At 41.4% G+C, this 13788-nt stretch overlaps 1 pseudogene; it reads right to left on the minus strand.

Annotated features, from left to right (window-relative positions):
• Positions 1-13788, minus strand: part of LOC101113328 (chromobox protein homolog 1-like) — a 19972-nt pseudogene continuing 6184 nt past the window's right edge.

A 13788-nucleotide genomic window follows, 5' to 3' on the forward strand; every position in this document is an offset into this window, starting at 1 on the left:
CTGGGCTGCTGTATGGCACAGAAACTATACTGGCTCTTCAAAGGACATCTTCTCAAGCGACCTTCATGGTGTCAAGACAAGGAGAACTCCTTCTTTCCCCACTTGAAACCCACAGTCAGATGTGACAGGGGCTGGTATTCAAGAAAGTTAATTCTTATCATCTTTTTTGTCATCATCCTCTGAGGGGTAAGAATGCCACGTCAGCCTTTCCTCATAGAAGGATATAACAACCTGCGGGCACTTGACATTGGCTTCCTTGGCAGGGACCAGATCAGCCTCATCAGAGTTCTTCCATTTCATTAGGAACAATGAGTTCTCCACTGGAGTCCGTAGCTCCAATAATCCGCTCTGGTTCCAAACCCGGGCAAAGCCTCGTGGCTTTTCTGACTCTTGTTTCTTCTTCTTTGGTTTGCTCTCCCCCACTGATCTTCCGAATAAGAATCAGCTTTGCGCTTGCCTCCCTCTGATTTATCTGTCTCGTATGCTGTTTTCTGTGACTGCAGAAACTCAGCAATGAGGTCAGGGCAATCCAGGTTCTCTTCTGGTTCCCATGTGTTATCCTCATGTGAGAACCCCTTCCACTTTAGGAGATACTCCACTTTGCCCTTTACCCCTCGACGGTCTAGAACTTTTTCCACCACATATTCTTCTTCCTCTTCTTCTAGCACCTCCTCCACTTTCTCCTTGTTTTGTTTTTTTCCCCATAGGGCCCACCAGCTTTCTGGTATAAAGGATGACGCTGCTCGGGTCTTGCAGTCGTCAACCCTCCCTACGCTGGTTCAAGTGCCCAGGCTGCCCCGTCCATCCTCTTCCCAATTTATTATGTTTCGACTCCAGCCCAATCCCCCAGCCGCCCACCCAACCCATGTAGCGTTGTCTTAGTCTACTCAGGCCAAAGGGCGACCCTCCAAAAGTATTGTTTTTATATGAGAAACGTTGAAAAAAATCTAAATGTGATTCATTCACTGAGGGATTTTTAAAACAATCATTGTTAAATGAATAATGGGATAACTCTCAGATACTGCAAATGTTGTTGTGTTTGTTGCTGCAACCCCATGGACTGTACCCCGCTAGACTCCGATATCCGTGGAATTCTCCAGGCAAGAATACTGGAGTGGGTTGCCATTCCCTTCTCCAGGGAATCTTCCCGACCCAGGGATCGAATCTGGGTCTCCCACATTGCAGGCGGATTCTTTACCATCTGAGCCACCAGGGAAGCCCTACAAATGATGATGTAGTGCTAAGCTTATTGACACGGAAAGCAGTCAATGATTTATCGAGTGACAAGCCAAAAGCTTTAAAACAGCCATCATAATGTGGTGAGTAGGATGACTTTCTCAAACCCCAATGTGTAAAAATTTCTTCCATCATAATCAATCACCATTTGTGGAAAGGTTAAACACAATTTTCCATGTCTACTACAGTCTGTTAAAAATGTGTTCAGAAGGATAGTCAGTTCCTGTTTACAGGAGAAAATTTGAAGAGGGCCAGGGCACATTTGGGCTTTCTGGGTGGTCCTAGTGATAAAGAACCCACCTGCTAATGCAGAAGACATAAGAGATGTGGGTTCAATTCCTGTGTTGAAGAGCCCCTGGAGGAGGGCATGGCAGCCCACTCCTGAACCTTGCCTAGGTAATCCCATGGACAGAGGAGCCTGGAGGGCTACAGTCCATAGGGTCACAAAAAGCCGGACACAACTGAAGTAACTTAGCATGCACACATGCACATACTCAGGCCTCTTATACTCACTCTTAGGCATCTGTGATGGGCATAACAATGATCTCCCCCAAATCCACATTCTAATCCCCAGAACGTGTGAATATATTATGTAACATAGAAAAGGAGAATTAAGGTTGCACATAGAGTATATAGAATAAGTTTGCTAATCAATGGACTTTGCAATAGAGAGATTATCCTAGATTATCTAGGTGGACCAAATACAATCAAAGGGTCCCTTAAATGTAGAAGATGGAAGCAGAAGAGCAGCTCAGAATGAAGTGACATGGAAAGGACTTGGCTCAACAATGATCCTGAAGAAGGAAATGGCAATCCACTCCAGTAATCTTGCCTGCGAAATCCCATGGACAGAGGAGCCTCGCGGGCAGAGTCAGACACGACTGAGGGAGGGGCAGAGCTTTTGATGGCAAAGCGAGCACCGTGACTGAGGACTCCCGGCTCCCAGGCCTCTCTCACCAGATAGGAGCGTGGAAAACTAGAGTCTAAAATATGCCCGAGAGCTTTCCTGGAGAAGGAAATGGCAGCCCACTCCAGTATTCTTGCCTGGAAAATCCCATGGACGGCGGAGCCTGGTAGGCTACTGTCCATGGGGTCGCACAGAGTCGGACACGACTGAGCGACTTCACTTCACTTCACTTCCTGGCGGCTCAGTGGTAAAGGATCGCCCCCTGCCAAAGCAGGGGACGCGAGTTCCACCCCTGGTCTGGGAAGACCACATGTAGCAGAGCAGCTGAGCCCCTGCATCACAGCCACTGGGCCGGGGCTCTCGAGCCCAGGAGCCACAGTACTGAGGTATGTGGGCACCAGAGCCCGTGTTCCACAACAAAAGGAGCCACCGCGGTGAGAAGCCCACGCCCCCGCCACTGGAGAGCAGCCCCTGCTCGCCACAGCTAGAGAAAAGCCCACGCAGCAGAAAGACCCTGCACAACCATAAATAAAATCACTTAAAAAAAAAAAAAGATCCTTTGAAGATAGAGGAAGGGGCTATAAGCAGAGGAATGCAGATAGCTTCTAGAAACTGGAAAATCAAGGAAACATACTGCCCCTAGAGTCTCCAAAATGAACACAGTCCTGCCAACATTTTGACTTTAACCTAGCAAGACCTGTGCCAGACTTTTGATTTTCAGAACAGTAAGACCAAAAAATTGTATTGTGTTAAGCCAATAGAGTGTGGATCACAATAAACTGGAAAATTCTGAAAGAGATGGGAATAACAGATCACCTGACCTGCCTCTTGAGAAATCTGTATGCAGGTCAGGAAGCAACAGTTAGACCTGGACATGGAACAACAGATTGGTTCCAAATAGGAAAAGGAGTACGTCACGGCTGTATATTGTCACCCTGCCTATTTAACTTATAGGCAGAGTACCTCATGAGAAACGCTGGGCTGGAAAGAAGCACGAGCTGGAATCAAGATTGCTGGGAGAAATATCAATAACCTCAGATATGCAGATGACACCACCCTTATGGCAGAAAGTGAAGAGGAACTAAAAAGCTTCTTGATAAAAGTGAAAGAGGAGAGTGAAAAAGTTGACTTAAAGCTCAACATTCAGAAAATGAAGATCATGGCATCTGGTCCCATCACTTCATGGGAAATAGATGGGGAAACAGTGGAAACAGTGTCAGACGTTATTTTTGGGGGCTCCAAAATCACTGCAGATCGTGACTGCAGTCATAAAATTAAAAGACACTTACTCCTTGGGAGGAAAGTTATGACCAACCTCGATAGCATATTCAAAAGCAGAAATATTACTTTGCCAACAAAGGTCTGTCTAGTCAAGGCTATGGTTTTTCCAGTGGTCATGTGTGGATGTGAGAGTTGGTCTATGAAGAAAGCTGAGTGCCAAAGAATTGATGCTTTTGAACTGTGGTGTTGGAGAAGACTCTTGAGAGTCCCTTGGACTGCAAGGAGATCCAACCAGTCCACCCTAAAGGAGCTCAGTCCTGGGTGTTCATTGGAAGGACTTATGCTGAAGCTGAAACTCCAATACTTTAGCCACCTGATGCGAAGAGTTGACTCATTGGAAAAGACTCTGATGCTGGGAGGGATTGCAGGCAGGAGGAGAAGGGGACGACAGAGGATGAGATGGCTGGATGGCATCATCGACTCGATGGACATGAGTTTGGGTAAACTCTGGGAGTTGGTGACAGACAGGGAGGCCTGGCGTGCTGCGATTCATGGGGTCGCAAAGAGTCGGACACAACTGAGTGACTGAACTGAACTGAAGCCAATAGATTTGCATTTAATTTGTTATAGCAGCAATAGAAAATTGCTATTTTACAGATTTACCATCATTTGAATTTTCAAACCTAGTCTCACTTCAGAAACAACACCCCTTTGCATTATTAGACTCAAGACTAATAAAAGGATCCCACCCCATTTCTCACCATCAACAGGGCTTGACAAAGAATCTCATCAGTCCTGTTGATCTCCATCACCACCCCCATCTATCTACATCGATAAGAAGAGAAAAGAGTCAGGGAATGGTTCCCCAATTGCTTCTTTCCTAAATTCTGCATCCAGAGATCTGTCTCACAGTGTGGTATCTGATGTCCCTCAGATTGGTGACTCAGTTTATTTCTTTGTTTTGGCCACACTGTGTTTGTGATCTTAATTACCTGACCAGGAATTGAACCTGGACATGGACCACAGCAGTGAAAGCACTGAGTCCTAACCATGGACCACCAGGGAACTCCCGGTGACTCAGCTTAAACTGAAACAGAAAGAATCCTATTTTAGTATCCTGCTACACAATCAAATACATAGTAATTGCTAAATAAATACATGCAGCCCTTGAGACCAGCCTATATATTAAATTTGATGTTAGAACAAAATTTCTTGTACAAAGTCCTTGCTGGGTGAACATTTTTCACAAGTTCATCTTGTCAAGTCCCCGTCAAGCTTCTGCTCTTAGCTAGCTTGGAAATTGATCTCTTCGTAGCAAGCTTTCCTATCCTGCATGCATACATCAAAGTATGATGTGTTCCCTTTAATAATCTGTTTTAAGATATTTTGTGCAGACAGTGGTTGCCAAAGGCTTTGCTGAGATTATCTCTGGTTTGCAAAACTTGCCCCACATCCAAACTGGCAAAGTGATGAAGACAGAACTCTCAGCTCCTGCCAGGTTTCTATGGGGGATGCTTACAGTTTATTGGCATAAAGGTAGAAATTAGAGTTGTCAGTGGTATGCATTGTTAATAATAATGCAATAATAAATTCTTGTTAATGATGTTATTAGTATCAATATCATCAGCCTGATACTTAAGTGTATATCCATTAATAGAAATAGTGTTGTCTATATCCATCCTAATGTGATCAACTAAATGAGTTCTATCCTCTGGGACTAATTATTCTTTTGAGCTGAGAAATGAAGGTGATTGTTAATTTGGTACCAAGAGAGTCATCACTTTCAGGACTCCTTTAGGGATTGTTTCTGCTCCATCTGAAAGTTTGATCTCTTTGAATTAAAATTATACAGACTCAGGTTTTGAACAAACAGTACAACTGAAAAGTATCTTCCCAGGTGTTGGGATGGGAAATGGGGGTTGGAGGATCTGGTTTTCATGTGTGGCTCAGGTCCCACAGCACATGTGGCCTGGCCTTCTGGCGACAAAGAATGTTGGTGGGGCCTATGGACTTAGCATAATAAGTCCTCCCTAACCAGTGCCACATGGGTCCTCCCTGGAGTGTTTAATAGGAAACTTTTTAAAAAAAAAATAGATGCTTACTTTTCTGTAATAATGCAAACAGTCAACAGGGAACTTGCAGTGAAAGAATCATGCTTTCTCAAAGAGCAGGCTAATCAGAAAAACTCAACAGGGTTAAAACCCTGTGGCTTGCTGGCAGCCAACTCACTCAACGTGGATCATATATATATATATATATATATATATATATATATACACATATATATATACACACACACACACACACACATATACATATATGCATATATATGTTTATATGCATACATACATATATGTGTATGTCTGTATACACACATAGACACGTCTGCTATTTATTTAGAAAAACTTTTAAACTTACAGAGAAGTTACAAAAATAGTAAAAAGAGAATCCCTTTTAGTCAGGTTCTCCTAACGCTAACCATAGTACAGTTATCAAAAGCAGGGAGTTAACTAAACTACAGGCTTTACTTACATTTCACGAGCTTCTTCACTAATGTCCAAACAGTATCTCGTATTGCATTTTTTGGTGTTGTGTCCAATCAAGGATACCGTGATTTTTAAAAAAAAATGTTGTATAGCCAATTAACAACATTGTAATTGTTTCTGGTGAACAGCAAATGGACTCAGCCATATATATACGTGTATCCATTCTCCCCCAAACCGTTCTCCCATCCAGGCTGTCCCATAACACTGAGAAGACGTCTATGTGCTATACAGTAAGTCCTGGTTTGTTACAGCAGTGTGCATGTCCATCCCAAACTCCTTAGCTATCCCTTCCTCCTGGCAACCATAAGTTTATTCTTTAAGTCTGTGAATGGCTCTCAGATTGGGTTTTTTTGTTTGTTTGTTTTTGTTTTTGGCTTTTTACTCATTGTTAAATGAGGATTTACATTCTGGTCAAGTGTCACAGAAAGGATGTTGCGTCCTTCCCAAAACATTATATTAGGGGATACCTGATGTCAGTCTGTCTTGTTACTGATGATGATGTTAAACTTGATTAGCAAAGACAGGTTCTGAGTTAAGAGGTGGTGGGAGGAACATGTGTTACAAAAAGTGGAATGTTCCAGCCTGGGCAAGTGTCCAGCCATTGCTTTGGGAAGTAAGTCTGTCCACTCACTGCCCACAGGGGAACTCAAACCTAAAGTGAGCATCTATCCCTCAGGCTTGAGTTATGCAAAACCACCATCCCTTCTTCAGGTGTTAAAAAACCGGGCTGGCTTGATGGAAGGCACTGACTTTGGCTTTGTTAATCCTATCCTCTAGGTTACTATTTCTCAAACACTGTTTCTCATGTTTGACCATGATCTATAATAATAGCAACAGTAATAAGAATGATGAAAATAAAATAAATAGTACTTACTGAGCCAGGCATGGTACTAGATGCTTTACATTTAATTTTTATTCAGTCCTTATGATAACCTTGAGGTAGTTACTTTTTTTTTTTTTTTTTAAAGAAATTGAAACTCAGTGAGATCAAGAAAATTACCCAGAGTCACGAAATCCCTAAGATGCAGGGCCAGGACTCAAGGCCAGGCCTCTGGGCCTTTGACTTTTATCCTTCACCACTTAACCATGCTTCTTCCAACCAGCCAAAGGGCCATAAGAGTAATATACGTCAAGAAAAGACCCAGCCCACTCATGTACACACACCTCCTCACATACTCTCCTATACTTACACAGTCACACACACAGATACTCATACTTACAGTTAACATAACTGAAATAGAAGGTATACAGAATCTGCCTCTACCAGGTGTGATGCCTGAATTTCATCTTGTCTTCCATTTCATTTTTCAAAATGTTGGACATTAATGGTTCTCTGAAGGACGGGGAATCCCTGCCTGCAACCCACTAGCCTGAGAGATGCTCACACTGTACTTTCTTCTAGGTGTCGACCCTGGGGCCAGATATCAGGGAGACCCAGAGGGTAAGGACTATGTGGATTGGCTGTGTCACAGATATTTCTGGGAAACTTTGTAATTATGAGAGTGGAATATGGGGTAAATTTTTTGAGTTTCCTCTTGTAAATTTTGAAGATTTTGATTCAGTAACTTATCATTCTTTTTAAAATATTAATTATATATTTTGGCTGCTCTGCATCTTTGTTGCTGTGTGCAGGCTTTCTCTAGTTGCAAGGTCAGCATTTGCAGCGCATGGGCTTAATTGCCTCAAGGCATGTGGAATCTTCCTAGACCCGTGTGCCCTGCGTTGGCAGGTGGATTCTTAACCACTGGTCCACCAGGGAGGCCCCATGATTCCTTTTGCTTAATAAGAATTATGTGCTTTGATGGAAAGTCACAAGAAAATCGTCAAAGATACTTTTAAAATATGTTTTGAAGAAAAGTCCAACCCCTTGTAGTCAAAGGCTTTACAGCTGATTTCTTCTTTTCTAGGAAATGACCAATGAAATGAAAGTTTCTAAGCCCTTTATGAGGTCTAGGCATTAAAGACTAAAGAGGTCTGGAGCTTCCAAACCTTCCACATTCCAAAGAAGGCTTTGCCTGGCTCTTGGGAGGTAACTTATAAGAACTTGGAATAACTTGTCTGATAAGAGAGTCTTTGTTTGCCTGGGGCTTGGGCCACCTCATATAGTCTACAACAATAACTTGAGTTATATTGGGTACCTTGGGCCATGCAGTGTCAACTTGACCTCTGCAAGGGCTGGAGACTAAGGTCAACCATAAAAACTTCCATAAAACTCTGAACATCAAGGCTCAGGTGAGATTTTCTGGATGATAGTATTTTGTGTTGTCATCACTGGAGAACTAAGCACTGTTTGTATGACTCCACCAGGAGAGAACACCTGGAAGCCTGCTCCTGGTCTTTTCAGGGTCCTGTATGTTTTGGGGGGAACCTGGACCCTGTTACTTATTTTACTCTGTATCCTTCCACTGTAATAAACCATAGCAATTAATATAAAAGATTTTCTCAGTTCTGTGAATCCTTCTATTGAAGCTGAGAATTGTCTCGGGGATCCCCAACAACATGCTGTTAATTGGGAATTCAAACAGAAAGAAGCCAGAGGGGTGCGACTGTGGCTGCTATCTAGTTTTGCTCTGACTTCATGGAGACCAGTCCCAATCCTGCAGTGTTAGTGCTTTTTGGTATGAGTGGCCCCCATACATGCAGAGGCCATATTGCCAGCCCAACTGAACACACACTTGGGTATAAAATATAAGGGGGAGGATGTGAGCAGCGAGGGGTCTGCTGCTCAAGGCAGCAAATCTGTGACAAGACTGCCTTTGAGGATGCTGTGACTGATGGACTCTGACCCTGAGAAAGCTGCTGAAGGAGAAGCAGCAACATAGGTATGAGGGTGGAGAAAGACTCCTGTCTGTCTTTGGTGGACCAGGAAAAACAAAGTCAACCCTTGCTTTATTCAGAACCCTGTTAATCAGTTCCCTCATTTAATTGGAAATGTGACTTTCTGATATTGAAGTTCACTCAGCTCAGCCTCCCTGATTGGGAGGACAGGTGGCCTGGAAGAAGCTCCACTTATACCCTGCAATCCAATCCACTTACCCGCATGGTTTGTGCTTTCCTTGAGGCTGGAAGCTTTCAATACCATTTATATTCTGCCTACCCCAGTCTATCTGTCTAGCCAGCAGATCTACATGAGTCTACTGGGATATCTAATAAGCACCTCACATAGGTCAAACTGATCTGCTAATTTCTGTCCATCCCAGCCCAAACTTGCTATCTTCCCGGTTTAAATAAAAATATCCCCACACTTCCAGCTGCTCGAGACAAAATGCAGGGGGTCGTTCTGGACACCTCTCACACTCACATCAGCAGATTCCATCAGCTCTACTTTCTACTTCTCAGTACTTCCCCTGCTCCCATCCTGATACCAACAACCATCTTCTGTCTGGATTTCTCTGTAGCCTCCCAGCTTCTCTCCTTGCATCTGCTGGCCCCTACTCGTCTATTGTCAACATGGCAGTTAGAGACCACGTCTCCTTCAAGTGTTTAAATGAAGGGAAGGGCATTATACATAGATTATCGGACTCTGTATTTAATTTGGATAAATAATACTTTTTAAATATGAGGACATATTTTTTTTAAATACAGGAATTCTTTGTATTCAAAACTCTTTTCATGTGCTGTATCTATATAGAAGATGTGAAAAAAAGTGACGTATTCCTCTGTATGCCAAGTTTCCGTGTCTTTCCCCCCAATTAATATTTCTATTAATGCTATGTGTGTTTAATTTTGTATAGTATATACTATATGTTGTCATACATAAGTATCATGGAGTTAATACTATATAATATAAACATATTACCATAAGCATGTACATTGTATTCTTGGTGTTACGTAATACATATTATGTTTAATTGTGCATGTGTTTATCATCTCCATGGATATTCTTTACCAATAGTAACTTTAAATTTTACATAGGACATTAACTCCTTAATCATACAGAGTGCATTCAATCAGTTCAATTCTCATCAGCATGTATATCACAGTCAGTATCATTCGTTAACAAGCAAGTTTGGGGAAACAGCAGCCTCTTGGTTAATGCTACTTTCGTGGCCCTGGGCCTGTTAATAGAAAGAGATTCTAGTTTGACTCTATACTTGGCATCTGATTCTTTCTTCAGAGCCATCTTGCCTAAAAACTTCATGCATTCCCCTAAATAAGACACCTTGACGAACAGATGACTAATCTGCTAGTGGTCCCATAGAGCTGTGATGTCATGCATGTGGCATACTTAATGGTTGAGTAGCCTGTGATTCTTCTCATGGCTAATGAAGGCCTTGACACTTAAGCTCAGGTAGCTGAGCTATAACTGAATGTTATTTATCAACATCATCAACTGTAAAGTGTCATTTAGTTCACGTTTGGCAGACATGATAATTTTAATATGTAAAAATGTATCGCACACATACACATGTAGATGTATATGCATACACGTGAAATAAAGTCAGTGATCACTTAAATCAAGATAGAAGTTTAATTCCTCACGTTCCTTTTCCTCCTTAAATATGTCTTATGGCATTTTTACAAACACCCTAAAAAAATCATCAACCCCCTGAAGCTCATTTATAAATGAGCTACAACAGATTTATTTGAAATTTGCTTATAAGATAATAAATTTAAAACTTTTTTTTCCAAATTTTTTTCTTTAAAACATCCTATTTCTCAATTAAAGACAATTTCAAAATTTACATTTTAGAAAGAATTCTGGTTTAAAGGGCTGATTTTTCTAATTCTATCATGTAGGTTTTTTCCTCCTTTTCATCCCCAATTTTTTTACATCATTCTTCATTTGTTAATGTGGTGTATCACATTGATTGATTTGTATATATACTCTTTGCACCCCTGGTGTAAACCTCATTCGATTGTAGTGTATGATCCTTTTAATGTATTATTGGATTCTATCTGCTAGTTTTCCATCAAGGATTTTTGCATTTATGTTCTTAACTGATACTGAACTGTAATTTTCTTTTTTGTGTAATATTATGTCTGGTTTTGACATCAGAGTGACGATGGCCTCATAGAATGAGTTTGAGGATATTCCTCCCTCTGCAATTTTTGGAAGAGTTTGAGAAGGATAAGTGTTAACTCTTACCTAAATGCTTGATAGAATTCACCTGTCACATCCAGCCCTGGGCTTTTGTTTGTTGGAAGATTTTTTATTACAGTTTCAATTTCAGTGCTTGTGAATGGTCTGTTCATATTTTCTGTTGCTTCCTGGTTCAGACTTGGAAGGTTGTACTGTTCTAAACATTTGTCCATTTCTTTGAGGTTGTCCATTTTGTTGGCATATAGTTGCTTGTAGTAGTCTCTTATGATCCTTTGTATTTCTGTGGTGTCAATTGTAATTTCTCCTTTCTTCACTTCTAATTTTATTGATTTGCGCCTTCTCACTTTTTTCTGAATGAGTCAGGCTAGTGTGGCACTAGTGGTAAAGAACCCATCTAGCAATGCAGGAGGTGTAAGAGATGTGGATTCCCTCCCCAGGTTGGGAAGATCTCCTGGAGAAGGGCATGGCAGCTCATTCCAGGGTTCTTGCCTGGAGAATCCCGGGGACAAAAGAGCCTGACAGGCTACAGTCCATAGGGTAGCAAAGAGTCAGACACAACTGAAGTGATTTAACACAATGGTTAATCTATTTTGTTTATCTTCTCAAAGAAGCAGCTTGTAGTTTTATCGCTCTTTGCTATTGTTTTTTTCATTTCTCCTGCATTTATTTCTGCTCTGATATTTATAATTTCTTTTCTTCTACTAACTTTGAGGATTTGGGGCGGGGGGCGGGGAGGGGGCGGAGGGGGTTGTTGTTCTTTCTCTAATTGCTTTAGGTGTAAGGCTAGGCTGTTTGAGACTTTTTCATGTTTCTTGAGGTAGGATTGTATTGCCATTAACTTCCCTCTTAGCACTGCTTTTCTGCATCTCGTAGGTTTGGGGCTGGGTTTTCACTGTCTTTTGTTTCTAGGTATTTTTTATTTTCTCTTTGATTTCTTAAGTGATCTCTTTGTTATTTAGTGGCATATTGTTTAGTCTCCAATTCAAATTTTAAATATTGTTAATGTGCTTAATTCCAAGCAAGGCCCTGAAAATGTCTACATGGGCTCTTCAAACATCTGTAATTAATTTTTGACAAAGTTACATGTGCTAGCGTTCACATGTAACATTATCAAAATGCTCCCTAGGTGACAAATGCTCTCTGGATGCGAACGCTCTCAGAATTCTCTCTACATTATAAAAAGCTGAAAGGAGCAAGCACTGAGCACGCTATGTAGCGTTTTCGTAGCTCATTACTCCTTGCTCAACTCACTTTCATGGGACACAGCAATAATAAAAATTCTGCAATAAATGAAAGTTTGACTGAGTTATACTCAGAAGCATATATAAGGATTGATAAATTTCATACCAGTCGCTGTGAGCATATGCTAACTCAACAAAATTCGGCACCAAGTGTATTAAAGAGAAATAAGAAATAAAGTTAAACTTTAACCAAAGCCATCAAAAAAGCTCTAGCTAAAATAAAAATAATCTACAAAAGTGATTTTAACATTTTAAAATACATGAAAACCAAGATTCCACCATGCTGAGCCCTAAACCTAGACAACTAACAGAACACACTTTTTGTTTGTTTTGCCAAAATACTATGAGCAACAGCTTAAAGCACAAAAGTGAGATGATGGATGTCCTTATAAAAAGACAGGAAAGCAGAAGGCACACGTAGACACATGTTGAAGAGGCAGAGATTGAACTGATGCAGCCACAAGACAAAAAACACCAAGGACATTCATCATTGGATTTAAGGCCCACCATAATCCATGATGATTTCACTTCACCTTTATCATATCTGCAAAGACTCTTATCCCAAATAAGGTCATATTCTGAGGTTCTGGGTGGATACAGCTTATGAGGGAGCATCAATCAATATACTACAGTGCTGGTTAAGACCTCCAATACCGCTAGCAAAGAAATGTTTATTTTAAAAAATTCGTTCAGTGTACTCTGAGAAGGCAGCTGAGTGTCAAAATTAATAAAAGGGAACTGTGTTAGAGTCGGGAGGCCAGAATGGGAAGCTTCACACATATACCACTCCATGTCAATACAAATCTCAATAGGAAGACAACTGCTTTGCATCTCTGGCTGGAAACGACCCTACTTTACCCACTGCCAGCATGAGAAAGAAAGATGTTTTTCTCCTTGTTTGGCAACAGCAAAACCAACGTGACATTGTCACAACTCAGCCAATGAAAAGTCACTCTACTTCAGTGGACTTATTGTAACAGCCCATCCCAACATCTTTTTTTCTATAAAAGGTTTATTCTCATTTTATAGAACTTGCATATGGTTCTCCATAATTGCAGTTCTTTGCTGCCCCCCGATAAACTCATTTTTGCTGGTAAAATACTTGCTTGTTTTATTGTTTTAAGGTAACATCAGTCAAGGAGAGAGCACCTGAGTTACTAGGTGGGCTCACTTTGAGGACCCTGGCACTATCCCATCATTCCCCTCTTTCTTCTCTTTTCCACCTCAGTCCATCTTTTCACGGTTATTTTCTTCTCACTTTTGATCTATGCTTATTCCTCCCTGTATCTTAGACCCCCTCTCCCCCAGATCTCTATGATCCTAATATCCCACAAGAGGGATCTGATATTTCCAGTGGTTTGTATGCAGGTTTATTCTGGAAGAGTGTTGCCCTCTTGTTCTCAGAGTCCTCCATCCTCTATTTGAGGTGATTTGTGAATGAAGAGCCACAGTAGCCAGCACATGTACTGCTGTGTGAATAGTGAAATCCTTTCGCATACCCTTTCTGTTATCTGATGAGGAAGGAACTGGGGATCTAGAATGGAGGGGTATGGTACTGTGTAATTCTTCCCAGGCTAAACTCTATGAATCAGC

Source organism: Ovis aries, chromosome 5, assembly GCF_016772045.2.
Source record: "Ovis aries strain OAR_USU_Benz2616 breed Rambouillet chromosome 5, ARS-UI_Ramb_v3.0, whole genome shotgun sequence".
NCBI classification, from domain to species: Eukaryota; Metazoa; Chordata; class Mammalia; order Artiodactyla; family Bovidae; genus Ovis; species Ovis aries.